This window comes from Dendrobates tinctorius, unplaced genomic scaffold (assembly GCF_039654945.1).
Source record: "Dendrobates tinctorius isolate UK_male_01 unplaced genomic scaffold, ASM3965494v1 ptg000138l, whole genome shotgun sequence".
NCBI lineage: Eukaryota > Metazoa > Chordata > Amphibia > Anura > Dendrobatidae > Dendrobates > Dendrobates tinctorius.
In genome coordinates, this window is record NW_027361806.1 from 17,246,686 (window position 1) to 17,270,374 (window position 23,689).

At 47.5% G+C, this 23,689-nt stretch overlaps 1 long non-coding RNA gene across 2 annotated transcripts; it reads left to right on the forward strand.

The window, feature by feature from the left end:
• Positions 1-399: 399 nt before the first annotated feature.
• On the forward strand, positions 400-22,452 carry LOC141048766 (uncharacterized). Of its 2 annotated transcripts, none has more exons than XR_012220138.1 (3): positions 400-490; positions 1,156-1,317; positions 22,161-22,452. It is a non-coding gene; the product is annotated as an uncharacterized lncRNA (long non-coding RNA). The 2 variants fall into 2 exon arrangements; XR_012220137.1 differs by lacking the exon at positions 400-490 and adding an exon at positions 514-726.
• The last annotated feature ends 1,237 nt before the right edge of the window (positions 22,453-23,689 follow it).

Below are 23,689 nucleotides of genomic sequence, written 5' to 3' on the forward strand. Positions count from 1 at the left end.
TTTTGAACCACAAGAAAACCGCGCGGAAAAATCTGCAGCGTCTGCACAGCGTTTTTTTTTTTCCCAATTGATTAACATGCTACTGTACATCACAATGCGGATATGCAGCGTTTCTGCGCGGTAAAATCCGCTGCGGATCAGCTGGAAATCTGCATCGTGTGCACATGGCCTGAAGAAGAAGTCGAATATTTGCTGTGGATTCTGTGCGGCATCAGGACAATGATTTTTGGCTGCAGCTGCTCCCTGGTATCAGAGACCCCCGCTGTGTGTGGCAGGTGGCAATCTGGAGCAGCTGGCACCATGAGATGGTGGTTTTCTGTCATACAGATAGTGAAATGGACACCAACTTTAGCGAACCACATGGGGAGACCTGACAGCGGCAAGCGTGGATGATAAAGCCACAAAACCCGCTGTGAAATCTGCTGCAAAAGTCATGTAGCTGGTACTGCGCGAACCTAGAGGTGACAGAGCCAAGAGAAGGCCACATGGGGTAAATCTGTTTTATAGGGCAATCATATTATTAGTAACTTCAACCTCGTAGTGGTAGAACCTGAATCCTCACTTTTTTAATAAGAAGCTCAAACAGCTGCAGGTCTCCCATGCTTTGCACTGCAGCTTTGCTTGCTCATTGCATTGAACTATATTCCAAGGAGATATTCACTTGGGGTGGTCATGAAGTATCCAAAAGTAGCACCACCCTGACTGTATACGGCTCCATAGGATCATGTATGTATAGAGGTGTGCATGAGTCCCTACAGCTCCGTAATATAGAGCCATGCAGGCGCTCTGTACCGCCATATGGTGCCTCCAGGGCCAGCTCCACTCCCAGCAGACACCCTCTTGTCTTTCAAATTTTCCCCCTTGCCTTCCAAGAGCTATAACTTTTTTATTTTTGTCAGTCGGGTGAGTTATATAAGAACTTGTTTGTTTTTTCTTTGTAATTTTTCTCATTACCATTTTAGAGTCCATATTTATTCCATCTTTTTATGAGGCACAGTGAGCTAAAAATATTGGTTCTGCCATTTTGATTTCTTTTATTTTGCGTTTTCACTGTGACCTAACCAAATATAGTTTTTTTTATTTTTTTTTATTTTAATAATGTTTTGGCAAAATTTGTATGCATTTTTATTTACATACTTTTCATTGTCCCCCTAGGGGACTTCAAGCTGCGTTCACTCGCCCAATACAATGCAATACTGAAATACTGCAGGTGTCAAGACGTGGCGGACACAGGGGTCTTCAGTGGGTTCCCTCACTGCCATCAGCACCCTATTTCCGGCAGCGTAATTTATGGCGGCATCTAAGGCTGTGTTTTTGGTGAGCTTTTCAAACTGAGTATTTACTTAAGAGGTGCAGAAAATCTGCAACATCAAAACCTCATGGTGGGAATGTAGCCTAAAGGGGAAAAAAAACGGCTGCAGGTGGAGCTAGGTCTGATTGCAGCAGTTGGACTCGGTGCCAGCAGGAGCCATCTCCGGGGTTGAGCTGCTGTGATTGGACATAGCTCTGATCCATAGCAGGTAGGCTATGTGCACATGTTGCGGATTCTGCTGTGGATCCGCAGCGGTTTTGGCCCTGTGGATCCACAGCAGATTCTCCTGCGGTGTACAGTACCTTTTATATTCAATGTAAAATTAAAAAACGCTGTGCACATGCAGCGGATGTTTCTGCGCAGATTTGCTGCGGCTTAGGGCTTGTTCACACAGTGCGGATTTTGCTGTGGATCCACAGTGAATTTACCTCTGCAGCTCCGCAGGCATTGTACAGTACAATGCAAATAAATGCCTTTTCAAAACCGCAGTGCACATGCTGCGGATTTTTCCATGCGGATTTGCTGCGGTTTTAAATCTGCAGCATGTAAATTCTTTCTGTGGATTCCGCAGCAGTTTGACACCTGTTCCATTGTCCAGGTGTCAAACTGCAGGGGCAAATCCGCAGGTCATTTTACTTGCAAATCCACACATAAAAATCTGTAGCTCAATCCGCACTGTGTGCACTCTCTTATTTTCCGCAGCAGGTCAATTCTTTGTGCGGATTCCGCTGCCTCTTTACACCTCTTCCATTATAGAAATCCGCAGGTGTAAAAATGCAGGTGAAATCCGCAGTAAATCAGCACTAAATCCGCAGGTAATTTTTCCTGCAGATTTAGCAAAATCTGCGTGGAAAAATCTGCAGCAGAATCCGCAACGTGTGCACATACCCTTAGATTCGGGTGCCTCCTGTATAACACGGACCCTAAACCTGCTCCATGCATGTCGTGTCCCCAGGGCTCAGGGGTCCCCTGCAGGTCCTTGCGTGCTGGTGTTAGGTCCCGGTGCCCCTATAAGGCGCTGTATTATGGAAATATTCTACCCTAGATTTGCCCTCCAAGCACTAAGAACCATATTTGCTATCACCCAGCTTTCCCAGTAACAGATACAACATGTAAGTGGCTTTATAGGATTTCTAGCAGCTCCTGCTCTCCTTATGTATGACCACATTATGTCTCTGTAAAGCCACTATAAGGTGGAGCTTCCCTTTAAGTCCATTCTCGTGCCTGTCCTGGAGGGGGGCATAGGGATTCTGCACCCGGCGTCCATCATACACGCGGCAGCTTATCTCATTGTCCAGATGCCAGCGCCCACTAATTCCCCAGAACTGCAGCCCCATATTCTGGATTCATTTCCTCTCCAGGGACAAAGATTCATTTTCCACGGTTACAGCTGCACATTGCGCCCACCGCGTGCAAACACGAAGCCCCCCGAGATGACAGAATCGCCTTGAGAGGAACCACATCTCCGCCGTGTTTCGCATCAGCATCTTCCATATGGGGAGGATTATTTCATAGATTTCTCAGCGTGTGATAGAAATATGAGTCAGTGTGAAGTCACACCGACCTTTCCCCAACTTCTCCCTAATGGAGACGATATGTTGTAATTGCATCTTCCTGCTGCGGATCGGAGGAGCCTGGAAACGTCTTACGTAACCGTTTCATTTATTAGACAGATATGGCGGCTGTGGGTGATGTTCGCACTCGCTAGTCATGGGGCACAAAGTGATAAACCAGAGGCCATAAAATCCAAGTTATTACCATGGAGTGCTGCCAAGTGTTACACTAGTAGCATACGAGCTGCTGTGCCGCCCGCGCCTGGCTTATGGCACTAAGGGCAACGATCATCACCCGGGGCCATCACCCATGATCAGAAGATTTTTCTGTTTCCATTCCTTTCTCCGTGTTTTGGTCTCTTTGTGAGATCTGCTGCTCTAGATGGAAATTCTGCACCAAAAAAAATTGGGTGGTTTCACTGCAATCTACCAGAGACCTAATACTGTGACTCTGCAACTACACGTACATATCACAATTCCTGCTATCTCCAGCAGAGCGTGGCGGCGCAGGCACTTGGCAGAATAAATTGCATATAGTATGTGCAGTGTTTACAGGTAACCACAGATGGGGCTTGTCCGATCCACGTGCAGCACAAATCAGATGTTGGCTGCGTTATTGCATCCGTGTATGTTTTACGGAGAATAGACCTACTTTGATTATAGGGAGAGATCGTCTAGTCTGGCGTAGCCCCGGCCGGCCTCTCCCCATCTTCATTTACAGGTCGTTTCCTATGTCTGTGTATAGTAAGAGACCTGTCTAAGGCTACTTTCAGATTTCCGGATTTTAAATCCGGCGGGATGCGGCGAAAAGTTGTCAAACTGGATCCGGTAGAAGCCGCAGCCTGCCGGATCATCTGTTTTTGCCGGATACGGTGCAGGAGAGGGAGAAAGAGTTTTCGCGCATGCGCTCTGCAAAAAAGCGGTCCGGCGCTGTCAAAAAACGTTGCATGGAACGTTTTTTTGCAGACGCCGGACAGGCAACTTTTGCTGTTTCCGGCAAAAGCCAGACACGCCGCATGGCCATCAGGCGCAATGCGGCGATAATGTAAGTATATGGGGAAAAAAGCCGGATCCGGTGGCAACAGGCGCCGGATCCGGTTTTTACATTTTTCGCCGCATCGCGCCTGATGCTTCAAAACGGAAATCTGAAAGTAGCCTAAGGGCTTGTGCAGTCGACTGACACTCTCCTCAGGAGACTATCCAATCTCTTCCCAGATTTGAGCTCCATGAAGGAGGAAGAGAAAACATATATCCTGCTGGGGGAAGAAGAGAGAGCGGTGGAGATAGTAGCGCAATATGTGAGCGCGTGTCATAGACTGCGAGAAAGACAACCATGACATGCCATGGACTTCTATAGCCCCCACCCTGTACCCCATCCATCATTCCTACAGTCCCCTCCATTATCCCCACAGTCCCTGCTCCCTATTCCCTACTGGACACATGCTTTGGCAAAACTAATGTTTATTTTGTCCTGCCAATAAAGCTTCTTGAATTGTATAAATCGGAGGAGTGTTACTGTAAGGGGAGGACAGGACTGTAGTCGTGACCAGAGACACTGAAGGATCTGTGTCCCGATCTTCCCTCACAGAATACTGTATTCCTCTTCTCAGCGTACCTGCATCTCCAGGTTCCGGTCCCCCCGGGCACTTCCTAGGTGGCGACAGCCCCTCTTCCAGGCGACTCCCAGTAATGGAGACACAGTCCTAGATAACTAGAACATTCTCTTTACTTAGTACTTCACACATTACATCCACAGTTGGCACATCATGGAATTCACTTGTTTCCTCATCTTTCCCCACTTCGTTGATGCTTCTGTGCGGCACACGTCCGGACCAGACGGTCTTAGACTTCTCCCCAGATCCTCCCTGGCCTAACCTCTCCATGATGACAATTCCTTCTGCCTGTTTCGCCCCAGACTCGAAATCATCAGCCACCCGGTTTGATTGCTCCTGGTAAAGCATCCGGCCCATCTGTACCGTTCCCGTTGAAGCTCAAACTTCCTTCAGTTCCTCACTCCAACCGACTCCTGCCCTAACGGCGTCTGCCCAGGCTATGAGTTGCCACATCTTTCTCCTGTACTGGCCCACTGAAATGATGCCCAGTGGCCGTGGATAACGTGGGCTGAAGCTACTTAACGTTGCATGGCTGCTGAGCCATCCTGGGCCTATAGCCCATGTGGACACTTCGGGCACCCTGGCCCCATCTGACTTAACTCCTGTCTTACTCCCCAGCAGCCCCTCCTATTTTAACCCCTTACAAACGACTATGCAGGGTAATGCAAATATTATATGTAGCAATACCACCGAGTATTAACAATGACGTTACAATAACTAACATATATAAACAGTTACACATTAAGAGCCATTAGGGGAACAGAGCACGGCGGAAATACTATGTCACCCCCTTACACTATCACAGATAGCACTCATACCCATGTTATTCTATGGGGCTGTGCGCTTGTCCGATTTTTCCTAGGTCCGAGGAAAAAAATTTCAGCATGCTGTATTTGCCTCCGAAAATGAGAACTCATTCAAGGCTATGGGTCCATGAAAAAAAAAAATTGGACCGCACTCAGTTGACATCTGAGTGCAGTCCGATTTTCACACACTGACATAATACAGGTGGTGAAGTTTTATTTTTTTTTTTCACTTCCCCTCCGAAAAAATGAGATCCCATTGTGATCAACTCTGATCGGAGTCTGATTAGCATGATCAGAGCAATTTTCTCAGATGGAGAGAAAATGGTCATGTCGCCCTAGCCTCAGAGTAAAACATACACGGCTGTAATAATACAGCCAGTCTCTGATTCGTGCTGCATGTGGTTCAAGCAGCATTAATTTTATGCCAAGTCCCTTTACAAACATAATACCTGCTTTTTTTTTTTCTTTTTTTTTGCTACGTATCGTTGATAGTTCATGGGAACATTGCACAATGCAAACCTTACAATAATGTGTCCCCTTTCTCTAACAGTCCACGAATGTCAGAAAATGTAATGGGGAACTTGGTAACCTGCCCTTTCTGCTTGATTGGGATTTTGAATCTATTTTAGCCTAAAAACTGGCTCAAGTGCTTTGATAATTATGCATAAAAACATTGTAAAAATGTTAAAAAACCAATTGCCTTTTCAAAGCTATGCTGGAACATGACCACAGGAATTCATACGTACAGTGCAGAAAATAAGTATTTGATACACTGCCGATTTTGCAAGTTTTCCCACCTACATAGAATGGAGAGGTCTGTAATTTTTATGGTAGGTACACTTCACCTGTGAGAGACAGAATCTAAAATAAAAAAACAAACAAAAACAAAACAGAAAATCACATTGTATGATTGTTAAATAATTAAATTGCATTTTATTGCATGGAATAAGTATTTGATCACCGACGAACCAGCAAGAATTCTGCTCTCACAGACCTGTTAGTTTTTCTGTAAGAAGCCCCCTACTCTGTACTCATCTGTATTATTTGCACCTGTTTGACCTCATTACCTGTATAAAAGTTACCTGTCCACACACTCAGTCACACTACAACAACTCCACCATGGCCAAGACCAAAGAGCTGTCTAAGAACACCGGAACAAAACTGTAGACCTGCACAAGGCTGGGATGGGCTACAAGACAATAGGCAAGCAGCTTGGTGAGAAGGCAACTACTGTTGGCACAATTATTAGAAAATGGAAAAAACACAAGATGACTGTCAATCTTCTTCAATCTGGGGCTCCATGCAAGATCTCGCCTCGTGGGGTAAGGATGATTCCGAGTAAGGTCAAGAATCATCCCAGAGCTACACGGGAGGACCTGCTCAGTGACCTGAAGAGAGCTGGGACCACATTCTCAAACATTACTGTTAGTAACACACTACACTGTCATGGATTTAAAATCCTGCAGGGCACACAAGGTCCCCCTGGTCAAACCAGCACATGTCCAGGCCCGTTTGTAGTTCAGCAGTGACCATCTGGATGACCCAGAGGAGGCATGGGAGAAGGTCATGTGGTCAGACGAGACCAAAATAGAACTTTTTGGTATCAACTCCACTCACTGTGTTTGAAGGAAGAAGGATGAGTACAACCCCAAGAACACCATCCCAACCGTGAAGCATGGTGGAGGAATCATCATACTTTGGGCATGCTTTTCTGCAAAGTGGACAGGACGACTGCACTGCATTGAAGGCATAATGGATGGGGTCATGTATCATGAGATTTTGACCAACAACCTCCTTCCCTCAGTAAGAACATTGAAGGTGGGTCGTGGCTGGATCTTCCAGCATGACAATGACCCACACACACACAGCCGGGGCAACTAAGGAGTGGCTCTGTAAGAAGCATTTCAAGGTCCTGGAGTGGCCTAGCCAGTCTACAGACCTGAACCCAATAGAAAATCTTTGGAGGGAGCTGAAACTCAATGTTCCCAGCAACAGCCCTGAATCCTGAAAGATCTGGAGAAGATCTGTATGGAGGAGCGGGCCAAAATCCCTGCTGCAGTGTGTGCAAACCTGGTCAAGAAGTACAGGAAACATCTGACCTCTGTAACTGCAAACAAAGGTTTTTCTACCAAATACAAAGCTCTGTTTTTCTATTGTATCAAATACTTATTTCATGCACTAAAATGACAATTATTTATGTAAAAATCATACAATGTGATTTTCTATTTAGATTCTGTCTCTCACAGGTGAAGTGTACCTATGATAATAATTACAGACCTCTCCAATCTTTGTAGGTGGGAAAAAGTGCAAAATCGGCAGTGCATCAAATACTTATTCTCCTCACTCAATATGCAGTAAAATTACTTTAAAATGGTTGCACCAAGTATATAAGTTATCCTCTAACTATAACACAGCATGGTCTTGAATGGACGTGGGTGCATATGCTCGATTTCCACTCCATTCATTGCCTATGGGACTGCCGGAAAAAGCAAAGGTTATTTCTGGCAGTCCTATTAACAGTTAGTGGGAGCGGAGGTCGAACATATGCACTTTCCTCCATTTTAGCTGCAGAGCGCCATTCTTGGGTTTAAAGAGCCACAACCTCAGGATCGTTGGGGGTCCCAGCGGTCAGACCATCAGCGATGGCATGGAGGATAACTTGTGATAGTAACGTTTAGTATTATGGCACTAGTATGTAACATGAGTTGCACACATTGGGCACAGTTCAGCACTTTCTTGCGTGTTCATCCGCGGCTTCACATCGCCATTTTCTTCCGCACATCTAACATTGAGTGTAATCGCACCGTTTGATCAAGTGACAGAGAGTCACAGAGCTTTGGGTGATTCCACTTTCCATAGGAAATAAATGCTGCATAAACAGGGCTGGCGTCAGCTGCATCAATGGATAACAATCCAGCTCTGTATAGTGGAAAATAAATACTGATTAGCGGCTTCACACCTTACAGGTCAGGTGAGGTCACAGTGGTCAGCGACCGCCGAGTAGTTTTCCATGAACTAGTAATGCTGCGATATGACCATGATTCGGGACGTACAAATGGTAAACTCTTGGTGCATGTTATTGGCGAATCGGCCTTAGGTAAGGATTTTATTGCCGATTTACTGTGGCCTGTAACTTACATATTAAGTCTCTTCACTGCCTCCCAGTTTACAGCTTAGGGCTCGCTCACCCTTGCGAATAAATTGGACAAACTTAATCCGATAAAATATCAGATTGCATTCGGACCAATGTTATTATGATTGTGTACTCATCTGCATTTTTTTTTAAAGCTCCGGTCGGACTGAAAAAAACAAAACAAAATGCAGTATGCTGAAATTGCATGCAAAATTTGGATCGCACACACCCATTCAAGCCTATGGGTGCGTGTGTACTGCACTCAGATATCACCCGAGTGCAGTGCGATTCTCGCCGATGCCGGCAATGAAAGAGATGGAGAAATTAATTTCTCCATCTTCGCCACAGCTGTGCTCCAATTTTCTGATGTGAGAGGATCAGAGTACAGAGCACGGACACTCGGCTCACACTCGCAGCAGAACAGGAGCCGACTGTCATTAGCATATCGCATCCAATGCCACACATGGTCACATGATTGTGTGACTCCGGACTTACAGGGGTGATGCGATTTTGATTGATTGACAGTGAGGACTAGCAGCATTGTTGCACCGTTGACCCGATCTGTGCGCTCTCCAATGCTGTAAGCAGGAGCAGTTCTGCTTCTTCAGTGTAGGTGGAGCGCAGGGGCACTGACCCTGCCAAGATCCCGTGATCCATCCAGCTTTAGAGCAGCGCTTTCAAGCTCTATAGCAAAGATCTTGCAAACGCTGCTCTTCTTGCCTAGGAGACCGACCACCTTTGATAGACTGCAGCAGTGTCTGATACCACGATGAGCGTTTGGTGTGTTGTTGCAGGTTTTCTGCACCATGTCTACACTCATTAAGTAAAATAGGTTACTTGCATTTTTTTGAAAATACTCAGCATAATAAAAAATCAACAAAAATTTTGGGAACATTGTGGGAATGTAGCCTTAAGTCTGTGTTCATATGTTGTGGCTGCAGCTAAAGGGCTCATAATCATCTGCATGAAAAACGGGCGAATGCAATCCGATAAAAAAAAAAATCAGTCTAACTAATGTTATTCAATGATTCATTGCTCATCTGCAATTTTTTTTCTCAGCTCAGATCAGGCTGAGAACAAAATCGCAACATACCGTGACTGGCCGCATATATCTGATGAGACTCGCCAATGCAAGTCAATGGGTTTAGAAAAAAAAAAACTTGCGCGGCACATGGACCATGCGTGTGCTGTGGATTTTTACGCACTCATCTCATAGGAAACCCGACTTTTTATCAGCCGAGTACACTAAATTCATTACCTGAATGCTCAGAATATAATAGAAGATATACAGTGGGGAAAAAAAGTATTTAGTCAGTCAGCAATAGTGCAAGTTCCACCACTTAAAAAGATGAGAGGCGTCTGTAATTTACATCATAGGTAGACCTCAACTATGGGAGACAAACTGAGAAAAAAAAATCCAGAAAATCACATTGTCTGTTTTTTTTTCATTTTATTTGCATATTATGGTGGAAAATAAGTATTTGGTCAGAAACAAAATTTCATCTCAATACTTTGTGATATATCCTTTGTTGGCAATGACAGAGGTCAAACGTTTTCTGTAAGTCTTCACAAGGTTGCCACACACTGTTGTTGGTATGTTGGCCCATTCCTCCATGCAGATCTCCTGTAGAGCAGTGATGTTTTTGGCTTTTCGCTTGGCAACACGGACTTTCAACTCCCTCCAAAGGTTTTCTATAGGGTTGAGATCTGGAGACTGGCTAGGCCACTCCAGGACCTTGAAATGCTTCTTACGAAGCCACTCCTTCGTTGCCCTGGCGGTGTGCTTTGGATCATTGTCATGTTGAAAGACCCAGCCACGTTTCATCTTCAATGCCCTTGCTGATGGAAGGAGGTTTGCACTCAAAATCTCACGATACATGGCCCCATTCATTCTTTCATGTACCCGGATCAGTCGTCCTGGCCCCTTTGCAGAGAAACAGCCCCAAAGCATGATGTTTCCACCACCATGCTTTACAGTAGGTATGGTGCTTGATGGATGCAACTCAGTATTCTTTTTCCTCCAAACACGACAAGTTGTATTTCTACCAAACAGTTCCAGTTTGGTTTCATCAGACCATAGGACATTCTCCCAAAACTCCTCTGGATCATCCAAATGCTCTCTAGCAAACTTCAGACGGGCCCGGACATGTACAGGCTTAAGCAGTGGGACACGTCTGGCACTGCAGGATCTGAGTCCATGGTGGCGCAGTGTGTTACTTATGGTAGGCCTTGTTACATTGGTCCCAGCTCTCTGCAGTTCATTCACTAGGTCCCCCCGCGTGGTTCTGGGATTTTTGCTCACCGTTCTTGTGATCATTCTGACCCCACGGGGTGGGATTTTGCGTGGAGCACCAGATCGAGGGAGATTATCAGTGGTCTTGTATGTCTTCCATTTTCTAATTATTGCTCCCACAGTTGATTTCTTCACTCCAAGCTGGTTGGCTATTGCAGATTCAGTCTTCCCAGCCTGGTGCAGGGCTACAATTTTGTTTCTGGTGTCCTTTGACAGCTCTTTGGTCTTCACCATAGTGGAGTTTGGAGTCAGACTGTTTGAGGGTGTGCACAGGTGTCTTTTTATACTGATAACAAGTTTAAACAGGTGCCATTACTACAGGTAATGAGTGGAGGAAAGAGGAGACTCTTAAAGAGGAAGTTACAGGTCTGTGAGAGCCAGAAATCTTGATTGCTTGTTTCTGACCAAATACTTATTTTCCACCATAATATGCAAATAAAATGAAAAAAAAACAGACAATGTGATTTTCCGGATTTTTTTTTCTCAGTTTGTCTCCCATAGTTGAGGTCTACCTATGATGTAAATTACAGACGCCTCTCATCTTTTTAAGTGGTGGAACTTGCACTATTGCTGACTGACTAAATACTTTTTTTCCCCACTGTATATATATATAGCTTAAAAATGGAGTGTGGTTTCCTGAATTTTTAATAATCAGCTGAGGGAAAGCCAACAGCTGGGGACTGATGTTTATAGCCTGAGAAGGGGTTAATAAACATGGAGCTTCCCAGGCTATTAATATCAGCTCACTACTGTCTACTTAGCCTATACTGGTTATTAAAATGGGGGACCTCCCACAAAAAATGATGTTGAGTCCCCCATATAATTAATAACCAGCAAAGGCTAGGCAGACAGCTGCTGGTTGATATTAATAGGCTAGGAAGGGGACATGAATATTGTCCCCCTCCCAGACTAAGAACATCAGCCTTCAGCTACTCAGGAAACGGTGCATCCATAACATGTGCTATTTCCCGAAAAGAGGGAAGAATAGGAAGTATTTAAGGAAACCAGGATGGATGAACACAGAAATTAAGCACATGCTAAAAAGGAAGAAAAAAATGTTTATAAAATGGAAAGAGGGAGGCATATCTAAAGAAGAATATAATGCTGTCTGCAGAACCTGCAGGGCACAAATCAGATTATCTAAAGCTGAAAATGAATTGAGGCTTGCAAGAGATGTCAAAAGCAATAATAAAGGATTTTGGGGATATGTCAAAAGTAAAAGAAAAGTCAAAGATGCTATAGGATTTTTACAGGATGAAAATGATGAAATGGTAAGACAGGATGTTGAGAAGGCTGAACTTTTAAATTCCTATTTTGCATCTGTTTTCTCTCAGAAAGGAAATGTAACATCAACTGTTCTTCACTGTCCTATTAAGGGAATAGAAGAATCCAGGATATCTATAAACAGAAAGATAGTGAGGAAACAGTTAGCTAACCTAAATGAATTCAAGTCTCCAGGTCCAGATGAATTACACCCCAGAGTACTGAAGGAGATAGCAGAAGAAATTTTTGAACCCCTCTCCATAATCTTTGAAAATTCTTGGAGAACAGAAGTCCCAGAAGACTGGAGAAGAGCAAATGTTGTTCCTATCTTCAAAAAGGGGAAGAAGGTGGACCCAGGCAACTATAGGCCGGTGAGTCTGACTTCTATACCAGGAAAGATCTTTGAACAAATTATTAAACAACATGTATGTCAGTATCTGGATAAGAATGAAGTGATTAAACAGAGTCAGCATGGGTTTGTAACTAATAAGTCATGTCAGACTAACTTAATTTCCTTCTATGATGGAATCACTGATTGGGTGGATCAAGGAAATGCTGTGGATATAGTATATCTTGACTTCAGCAAAGCATTTGACAAAGTCTCTCATACAATCCTTATTGAAAAAATGACTAAGTATGGAATGGACAAGGCAACTGTTAGGTGGATTCATAACTGGCTTAGTGATCGGACCCAAAGAGTGGTCGTAAATGGCTGCACATCCAGTTGGAAGAATGTCTCAAGTGGGGTACCACAGGGCTCTGTCCTGGGCCCTGTATTGTTCAACATCTTTATCAACGATTTAGATGAAGGAATTGAGGGTAAACTGATTAAATTTGCTGATGACACAAAGCTAGGAGGGATAGCTAATACTAGAGAAGAGAGAGAATTCAAAAAGATATAAATAAACTGGAGAAGTGGGCAGCAACTAACAGAATGGTTTTTAACAGGGAGAAATGCAAAGTACTACATCTGGGCAATAAAAATGAAAAAAGCATATACAGAATGGGAGGAATAGGGCTAAGTGACAGCACATGTGAAAAAGACTTGGGTATACTAATAGATCACAGACTGAATATGAGTCAACAGTGTGATGCAGCAGCAAAAAAGGCAAATGCAATTCTAGGATGTATTAACAGAAGCATACAGTCTAGATCATGTGAAGTCATTATTTCCCTCTACTCCTCTTTGGTCAGACCTCATCTGGAATATTGTGTCCAGTTTTGGGCACCACATTTTAAAAAAGACATCAACAAACTGGAGCAAGTTCAGAAAAGAGCGACTAGAATGGTGACCGGTCTGCAAACCCTGTCTTATGAGGAAAGGTTGCAGGATTTGGGAATGTTTAGTTTGCAAAAGAGAAGACTGAGAGGAGACTTAATAGCTGTCTACAAATATCTAAAGGGCTGTCACATTGTAGAAGGATCAACTTTATTCTCATTTGCACAAGGAAAGACTAGAAGCAATGGGATGAAACTGAATGGGAGGAGACACAGATTAGATATTAGAAAAAACTTTTTGACAGTTAGAGTGATCAATGAGTGGAACAGGCTGCCACGAGAAGTGGTGAGTTCTCCTTCAATGGAAGTCTTCAAACAGAGGCTGGACAGACATCTGACTGGGATGATTTAGCGAATCCTGCTTTGAGCAGGGGGTTGGACCAGATGGCCCAGGAGGTCCCTTCCAACTCTACGATTCTATGATTCTATTCTGGCACTTAGCCTCTGCTCTTCCTACTTGTCCTGGTGCGGTGGCAAGTGGGGTAATCGTATTGGGGTTGATGTCTGCTTTGAATGGGCAAATGACATCAAACCCAAGGGTTAGCAATGGAAAGGCGACTATAAGACGCTCCCATTAGTAACCTCATAGTCATATTGTAAAAAATACGCAGCCAGAATAAAGTTATTTAATTGAAAGAAAGACACAGACTTCTTTATTTTAAATAAATACTCCCTGTCCATCTTTTTCCCATTTATTACTGTAAAATAAAATTTGCTACATCCAGGTGGTTTTTTGATCGGTGGCATGATGCGACCACTCAGCAAGCCAGATGGAACACACTGGCACAGGAGCGTGAGAACACTCCAACAGTGTTTTGCGCTGACATGAGAAAGGTCACCGGAGTTCATAACTGATGAACCCTGATCACATTAGTGATGTCACTGCTCACTCACTTTCCCTATTACTCCACTTGCCACTGCTCCAGGGCAAGTGGGAAGAGCGAGGCTAAGCACCAGGTTTGGCACATCTTATGGATGCGCCATTTCTCGAACAGCTGAGGGCTGATGTTTTAAGCCTGTGAGGGGGGACAATATCCATGGCTCCTTCATAGCCTACTAATCAGCCTGCAGCTGTCTGCCTAGCCTTTGCTGATTGTTAATTATATGGGGGACCACACGTAATTTTTTTTTTGGGTCCCCTATTTTAATGACCAGTAAAGGCTAAGTAGACAGCTGTGAGATGATATTAATAGCCTGGGAAGCTCTATGCTTATTACTCCCTCCCCAAGTTTTAAACATCAGCCCTCAGTTGTCGGCTTTCCCTAAGCTGGATAGTGAACGTTTGAGGGACCACCACGCCATTTTTTTAAAGTATTAAATTATGAGCTAAATACATGTACAGTAAGCTACACTGCACTGATTATATATCTCAATTACATGTATCTAAGATTGTTTTATTAGTAAGCTAGCTTGAAATGACAGAGAGAATTCCTTTATGTAAAAACTGATGTTAAAATCGCACTGCATACGCATGTCATATTGATGTCATACGGATGCTAGGTGACAAAATTCGCAGTGTACTCACATGACACTTGCCCAACTTTTCTGGACCAACATCGAAACGATTTTCTAAATTCAGATGAACATGAGCCCTTAGTCTGAGTTCCCACAATGATTTTTTGGTGATTTTTTTTTTTTTTTTTAAGCTGTGGATTTTTAGAAAAATTGCAAGTAACTTATTTTACTTAAAGGGAACCGGTCACCTCTTTTGGCCGCTATAAGATGTGGCCACCGCCTTCCAGGGCTTATCCATAGCATTCTATAATGCTGTAGATAAGCCCCTGGCCCGACCTGAAAAATAACTTTTATTATAGTCACCTGGGGGGGCGGTCCGGTCCGATGAGTGTCGCAGGTCTTGGTCCGGCGCCTCCCGTCTTCTTCCAGGAAATTATTCATGTATCATATTGGAACATCCATGGAGAGCTCAACTTTCTGTATGGAGTTTTCTACTACATTTAGGCTATTTGCCCATGTATGCAGAAAATTTCTGCTTCAGAAACGGACTCCTTCCCAGAAAACGTGCATTTTATTTCTGCGCGTTTTTGTGCATTTTCCACGCGTTTTTTTGCTCAAAAACTCACGTTTTTGATGCGTTTTTTTCCTGCGCGTCTTCTGGACTCATAAAATAGCTAAAAACGTGGACTTTTCTGCAAAATTAATGAGCATGCTGCGTTTTTAACCGCTAAGCATTTCCTATGCGGAAAAAAATGCCTCAATTGGCACAAAAAGGGCAAAATGCATTAAAATGAATGGGATGCTTATTTTAAGCGTTTGAGAAGTGGTTTGACCCTGAAAAACGCTTAAAAAAACGCTTAAAAAGCGCTTACGTGGGCACACAGCCTAAAGCTTTTGAAAATGTGTAAATTGCTGCAGATTTAGTAAACTCCCATCACTAATCCACAGCAATTCTACAGTGTCTGAACGCATTCCAGGGGGTTATCTACAGGGATCCACCACCCTATAGAGCCGGTTGTCCAAATCCTCTCACGCTCACGCAGGCTCCTCATGACGGCATCTTGTGACAATGTATTTATTTTCTAAATGATACAATTAAATATTAGCAGACTGACATTTCCTAGCAGCGACATATCACACATAAACTCCACAAGAGGGAACTGAGGACGCCCGCGTGGTGGGAGGATCTGGTGATTGTGTTTCGACATGACAACGCAAAATAGATTTTGTTTTCTATTTATATGAATACATATTTGTGACGGTTAAAAATAAATCCTAAGAATGGCAGCCGAAAGTCACATCTCCCTGCGCTGCGCTTCCCTTCTACTCCCGCAACGGACTGGCAAATGCGCCCTCCAGTATCAAGTAGTCCCCATATGGAACTTGAACAGGAAATCGTACAACTGCGCTCCTATACCGTTTATGAGAAAGTTTGGTGACAGCAGTAACATCGCATGGCCCACGTCATCTGCCCTTTTTTGTCGGTTCTATGGCTTTCCTCTTTGTGTTAGTGGAAGCCATCATAAGGCCAGGTTCACACGTTGCATATTTGGTGTGGATTTCCTGCAAGGATTTAAGTATAGAAAATCCACAGTGTAATGCATCACCAGCTAATGAGATCCCAATAAATCTCAACTACACGTCACTGGAAATTTCTGCATTAAAATTGACCTACGGTGCAAATTTTAAAATCTGCAGCATGACAATAACTTGTGTGGAATCAGTGGGGATTTTATTCATCCTTTTCAATGTAAAGGGGGAAATCTGGAGCAAAACCCGAAGCAGAGTCTGCATGTAACATATGCTGCTGTGGAATAATCTGCACCAATTGTGCAACGTGTGACTGAAGACTAAACTTACTGCATCTGTCAATGACATGTGAGTTTTTACCTTCACGAACATTACCATGAACATTATTCTCAGCACTGCAATGTGGCCACAATTCAGTGGGTAAAGTGTCATTTCTGTCCCCCATTGAGACACATTTGTGGCGAGTACCTGGACCGCTCCTGCTGCCACAGTCCCATTAGGAAAGCTCTTATTAGGGCTAAAGGACATGGGACAATCTCTGAACCCCATCTATGGCCGGGGTCACACTGCATAGCACTCGGACCAGTATTCATCTAGGGGGCAGCTCACATCAACTTTTTTTTTTTCCTTGGCCGCATTCTACATGTGAGTGAAATCGCAGCATGCTGTGATTGTCACTGACACTCAGCTGAGTCTCGGCTCACTCGCACCTATATAAGTCTATGGGTGCGAGTGACACAGCACACATCACTCCGATATCATCAGAGCGCTGTGCGATATACGCCGACCCCAGCAATGGAGGAGATGGAGAAATTACATTCTCCGCCCCCTCCGTAGCTGTGCTCCGATCTGCTCTGTGCGAGATGCTCGGCGCACAGTCGCATGACACTCGGCTCCCGCTCGCAGCAGAGCAGGAGCCGAGGGTCATTAGCATATCGTATCCGATCCTCTCGCATCAGATGCCATACGCAAGTGTGACCCTGGCCTATGGGCTACAGAGGAGAGATTCTGCAGAGCGGCTCAGCCAGATCATGAGTATATAACGCATTTACACTGCAGGACTAATTGCGAGCCTTGTGGCCAAGCTTCCCCTGGCTGTAACACCTGACTGTTGAGGGTTTCAGGTGTGGGGCCAATGTCAGCCAACCCCTTTAAGGCTGCAATCACATGTCTGTATTATGTCCACCCTGACCGCAGGTCTACTTACCCAAACCAACAGCTTCAATATTTGCCTATGAAGCTGTTAGTCCAATAAAGCAGGGTTCCCCAACTCCAGTCCTCAAGGCCCACCAACAGGTCATGTTTTCAGGATTTCCTTAGTATTGTACAGGTGATGCAATTATCACCTGAGCAATACTAAGTAAATTCCTTAAACATTATCTGTTCGTGGGCCTTGAGGACTGGAGTTGGGGAACCCTGCAATAAAGGGAATCCAGAGGTCAGGCCAGGAATGATGGTCCAAATACGGACTTTAAATACGGATACGGATGTCTGAATTTTGCCTGTGATGCACCTGGGGCTGATAGTGTTATTGTGACATAATGTCCAAATATCATCTCCTCCCATGTGTATGAGGGTCTGTAGCTGGTGCACTGTATGGGGGGTCTGTAGCTGGTGCACTGTATGGGGGGTCTGTAGCCGGTGCACTGTATGAGGGGTCTGTAGCCGGTGCACTGTATGGGGGGGTCTGTAGCCGGAGCTCTGTAGGGGGGGTCTGTAGCCGGTGCACTGTATGGGGGGTCTGTAGCTGGTGCACTGTATGGGGGGTCTGTAGCCGGTGCACTGTATGAGGGGTCTGTAGCCGGTGCACTGTATGGAGGGGTCTGTAGCCGGAGCTCTGTAGGTGGGGTCTGTAGCCGGTGCACTGTATGAGGGGTCTGTAGCCGGTGCACTGTATGGGGGTCTGTAGCCGGTGCACTGTATGGGGGTCTGTAGCCGGTGCTCTGTATGGGGGGTCTGTAGCCGGTGCACTGTATGGGGGGGGTCTGCAGCTGGTGCACTGTATGGGGGGGTCTGTAGCTGGTGCACTGTATGGGGGGTCTGTAGCTGGTGCACTGTACAGTGGGGGTCTGTAGCTGGTGCACTGTATGGGGGGTCTGTAGCTGGTGCACTGTACAGGGGGGGTCTGTAGCTGGTGCTCTGTATGGGGGTCTGTAGCTGGTGCTCTGTATGGGGGTCTGTAGCTGGTGCACTGTATGGGGGGGTCTGTAGCTGGTGCTCTGTATGGGGGGGTCTGTAGCTGGTGCACTGTATGGGGGGTCTGTAGCTGGTGCACTGTATGGGGGGTCTGTAGCTGGTGCACTGTATGGGGGGGTCTGTTGCTGGTGCACTGTATGGGGGTCTATAGCTGGTGCACTGTATGGGGGGGTCTGTTGCTGGTGCACTGTATGGGGGGTCTGTAGCTGGTGCACTGTATGGGGGGTCTGTAGCTGGTGCACTGTATGGGGGGGTCTGTTGCTGGTGCACTGTATGGGGGGGTCTGTTGCTGGTGCACTGTATGGGGGTCTATAGCTGGTGCACTGTATGGGGGGGTCTGTAGCTGGTGCACTGTATGGGGGGTCTGTAGCTGGTGCACTGTACAGTGGGGGTCTGTAGCTGGTGCACTGTATGGGGGGTCTGTAGCTGGTGCACTGTACAGGGGGGGTCTGTAGCTGGTGCTCTGTATGGGGGTCTGTAGCTGGTGCTCTGTATGGGGGTCTGTAGCTGGTGCACTGTATGGGGGGGTCTGTAGCTGGTGCACTGTATGGGGGGTCTGTTGCTGGTGCACTGTATGGGGGTCTATAGCTGGTGCACTGTATGGGGGGGTCTGTTGCTGGTGCACTGTATGGGGGGTCTGTAGCTGGTGCACTGTATGGGGGGTCTGTAGCTGGTGCACTGTATGGGGGGGTCTGTTGCTGGTGCACTGTATGGGGGGGTCTGTTGCTGGTGCACTGTATGGGGGGTCTGTAGCTGGTGCACTGTACAGTGGGGGTCTGTAGCTGGTGCACTGTATGGGGGGTCTGTAGCTGGTGCTCTGTATGGGGGTCTGTAGCTGGTGCACTGTATGGGGGGGTCTGTAGCTGGTGCTCTGTATGGGGGGGTCTGTAGCTGGTGCACTGTATGGGGGGTCTGTAGCTGGTGCACTGTATGGGGGGTCTGTAGCTGGTGCACTGTATGGGGGGGTCTGTTGCTGGTGCACTGTATGGGGGTCTATAGCTGGTGCACTGTATGGGGGGGGTCTGTAGCTGGTGCACTGTATGGGGGGTCTGTAGCTGGTGCACTGTATGGGGGGGTCTGTTGCTGGTGCACTGTATGGGGGGGTCTGTTGCTGGTGCACTGTATGGGGGTCTATAGCTGGTGCACTGTATGGGGGGGTCTGTAGCTGGTGCACTGTATGGGGGGTCTGTAGCTGGTGCACTGTACAGTGGGGGTCTGTAGCTGGTGCACTGTACAGGGGGGGTCTGTAGCTGGTGCACTGAATGGGGGTCTGTAGCTGGTGCTCTGTATGGGGGGTCTGTAGCTGGTGCACTGTATGGGGGGGTCTGTAGCTGGTGCACTGTATGGGGGGTCTGTAGCTGGTGCACTGTATGGGGGGTCTGTAGCTGGTGCTCTGTATGGGGGGGGGTCTGTAGCTGGTGCACTGTATGGGGGGTCTGTAGCTGGTGCTCTGTATGGGGGGGGTCTGTAGCTGGTGCTCTGTATGGGGGGGGGTCTGTAGCTGGTGCTCTGTATGGGGGGGGTCTGTAGCTGGTGCACTGTATGGGGGGTCTGTAGCTGGTGCACTGTATGGGGGGTCTGTAGCTGGTGCACTGTATGGGGGGTCTGTAGCTGGTGCTCTGTATGGGGGGGTCTGTAGCTGGTGCACTGTATGGGGGGGTCTGTAGCTGGTGCACTGTATGGGGGGGTCTGTAGCTGGTGCACTGTATGGGGGGTCTGTAGCTGGTGCTCTGTATGGGGGGGGTCTGTAGCTGGTGCACTGTATGGGGGGGGTCTGTAGCTGGTGCACTGTATGGGGGGGGTCTGTAGCTGGTGCACTGTATGGGGGGGTCTGTAGCTGGTGCACTGTATGGGGGTCTGTAGCTGGTGCTCTGTATGGGGGGGGTCTGTAGCTGGTGCACTGTATGGGGGGTCTGTAGCTGGTGCACTGTATGGGGGGTCTGTAGCTGGTGCACTGTATGGGGGTCTGTAGCTGGTGCTCTGTATGGGGGGGGTCTGTAGCTGGTGCACTGTATGGGGGGTCTGTAGCTGGTGCTCTGTATGGGGGGGTCTGTAGCTGGTGCTCTGTATGGGGGGTCTGTAGCTGGTGCACTGTATGGGGGTCTGTAGCTGGTGCTCTGTATGGGGGGGTCTGTAGCTGGTGCACTGTATGGATTATGGATTTCTAAACTTTTCGTGTTATCGCGTTAATATCCCGACAGAACACGGGGGCATTAGCAACAATAACCCTGTCCGCTATGCAATGAGTCATAATCAACAAGAGGTTGTGCAGCAGCTCCAGCTTGGACCCCTGCTGTGCAGGGAGTGACTCACGCCGGCAGCTGACCGGCCTCGCACCTCGCCAGGTCCCGAGCTCACAGGAAGCTCCGGCATTGTGCAAGTCCCCGTGTGACTGACAGGAGACCGGGACCACGTGACCGCCTTCCTGCTCCCTTCACCGGGGATGCACGCGGTTTCCAGTCAGTTCGGGCGCCATGGCAACAGCCGGGTCCTCGCCCTGCGCGGTGACGTCACTGCTGTGTTTTCCCGCGCTCTTCCCTCCTCAGTGCGGGGATTGTGTCACCTGGAGCCCGGGGGAGCGGAGTCGTGATCTGCGCGGATCCCCGCGGGCCCTGACACTGCTCACTGTACAGGGGGAACCACAAGGCCCAGCATGCCCACTGACAAACACATAGGCAGAGCCGCGTGTCTCATAGATATAAACGCTGTGGGAATGTGCACGATGCAGCGATAACCCTTTCCTGCCGTGGCCATTTTTCCTTTATTTCATCTTGGGTTTTTTTTCCTAGACTCAGATCACCTCAGGACGAGCTGCAGGTGTGAACAACGTTATAAAATGTGCGAGAAACAGAAAAAAAAATCCCAAGTGCGATGTGACCCCCAGTGCCGCCGTTGTTTCTTTAGGGTTTTGTGCTTGTAAAGCAGTAACTTGTCCCGGTGGCGGGATCCTCCGGGCCGGTGTGATGACGGCGGCAGCAGCCGTGTATGTGGTGGCCGCCATCTCCCGGGCCCATCAGCTTTTCCTTCAGTCCTTCTATGTGTCGGTGTGTGTAGCCCACTCACTATCTCTGTCCCCCACCTCAGGACGGCCGGACCCCCACTGTAAATACACCCCCGTCCTCTGTCTCCCCCACCTCACTGTCCGCTCTCACCAGCAGGGGCGGCTTATGTTACTTTAATTATTGTATTGTTATCATTGTTACTTATGACTTGTGTTTTGAAACTGTTAAACTGTAAAGCGCTGCGGAATATGTTGGCGCTATATAAATAAAGCTTATTATTAGGGTATGTGCACACGCTGCGGTGTACAGTACCATTCAAATGAATGGGAAAAAAAACCCGCTGTGCTGACGTTGCGGAAAAATCCGCGCGGATTTGCTGCGGTTTTGAAACTGCAGAAAGAAGTGACATGTCAATTCTTTCTGCGGAATCCGCAGCGGGTTCCTATCTCCACCATTGTGGAGATGGTGAATCCGCAGGACCAAACCGCAGTCAAAACCGCAGATAATCCGCAGCGTCTGCACACACCCTTATTATTCTTCAGGCAGTTTGGCTTGGATTATGCTATTAGTCTGTAGCTCAGAGTCTTACAGACGGCGAGGAGGAGGAGGAATGCACTGTTATGTTTTATTTCTCTATATTGAAATTGATAAAGCGTTGATTCAATTTTTTAATTGTTTTTGCTTCTTTGGTCGATTGTGACATGTTGGAATACTTCATTATTCCAGCCTGTTGCCCAGGATAAAGATACTGGTTCTTCAGCAGACTTCTGGCTGTCACCGTCACCCCAGGAGCGACGGGGATCTTCAGCAGACTCCTGGCTGTCACCGTCACCATTGGAACGATGGGGATCTTCAGCAGACTCCTGGCTGTCACCGTCACCATTGGAACGATGGGGATCTTCAGCAGACTCCTGGCTGTCACTGTCACCATTGGAGCGATGGGGATCTTCAGCAGACTCCTGGCTGTCACCGTCACCATTGGAGTGATGGGGATCTTCAGCAGACTCCTGGCTGTCACCGTCACCCCAGGAGCGACGGGGATCTTCAGCAGACTCCTGGCTGTCACCGTCACCATTGGAGCGATGGGGATCTTCAGCAGACTCCTGGCTGTCACCGTCACCCCAGGAGCGACGGGGATCTTCAGGAGACTCCTGGCTGTCACCGTCACCATTGGAGCGATGGGGATCTTCAGCAGACTCCTGACTCACCGTCACCATTGGAGAGATGGGGATCTTCAGCAGACTCCTGACTCACCGTCACCATTGGAGTGATGGGGATCTTCAGCAGACTCCTGGCTGTCACCGTCACCACTGGAGCGACGGGGATCTTCAGCAGACTCCTGGCTGTCACCGTCACCACTGGAGCGACTGGGATCTTCAGCAGACTCCTGGCTGTCATTGTCACTCCAGGAGGGACAGGGATCTTCAGCAGACCCCTGGCTGTCACTGTCACTCCAGCACTCCAGGAGCGACGGGGATCTTCAGCAGACTCCTGACTGTCACCGTCACCATTGGAGCGATGGGGATCTTCAGCAGACTCCTGACTCACCGTCACCATTGGAGTGATGGGGATCTTCAGCAGACTCCTGACTCACCGTCACCATTGGAGTGATGGGGATCTTCAGCTGACTCCAGGCTGTCACCGTCACCACTGGAGCGACAGGGATCTTCAACAGACTCCTGGCTGTCACCGTCACCACTGGAGCGACGGGCATCTTCAGCAGACTCCTGGCTGTCACCGTCACCACTGGAGCGACTGGGATCTTCAGCAGACTCCTGGCTGTCATTGTCACTCCAGGAGGGACAGGGATCTTCAGCAGAACCCTGGCTGTCACTGTCACTCCAAGAGCAACGGGGATCTTCAGCAGACTCCAGGCTGTCACCGTCACCACTGGAGCGACGGGGATCTTCAGCAGACTCCTGGCTGTCACTGTCACTCGAGGAGGGACAGGGATCTTCAGCAGACCCCTGGCTGTCACTGTCACTCCAGGAGGGACAGGGATCTTCAGCAGACTCCTGGCTGTCACCGTCACCCCAGGAGCGACGGGGATCTTCAGCAGACTCCTGGCTGTCACTGTCACTCCAAGAGGGACAGGGATCTTCAGCAGACCCCTGGCTGTCACTGTGACTCCAGGCTGTCATTGTCACTCCAGGAGGGACAGGGATCTTCAGCAGACTCCTGGCTGTCACTGTCACTCCAGGAGGGACAGGGATCTTCAGCAGACTCCTGGCTGTCACTGTCACTCCAGGAGGGAC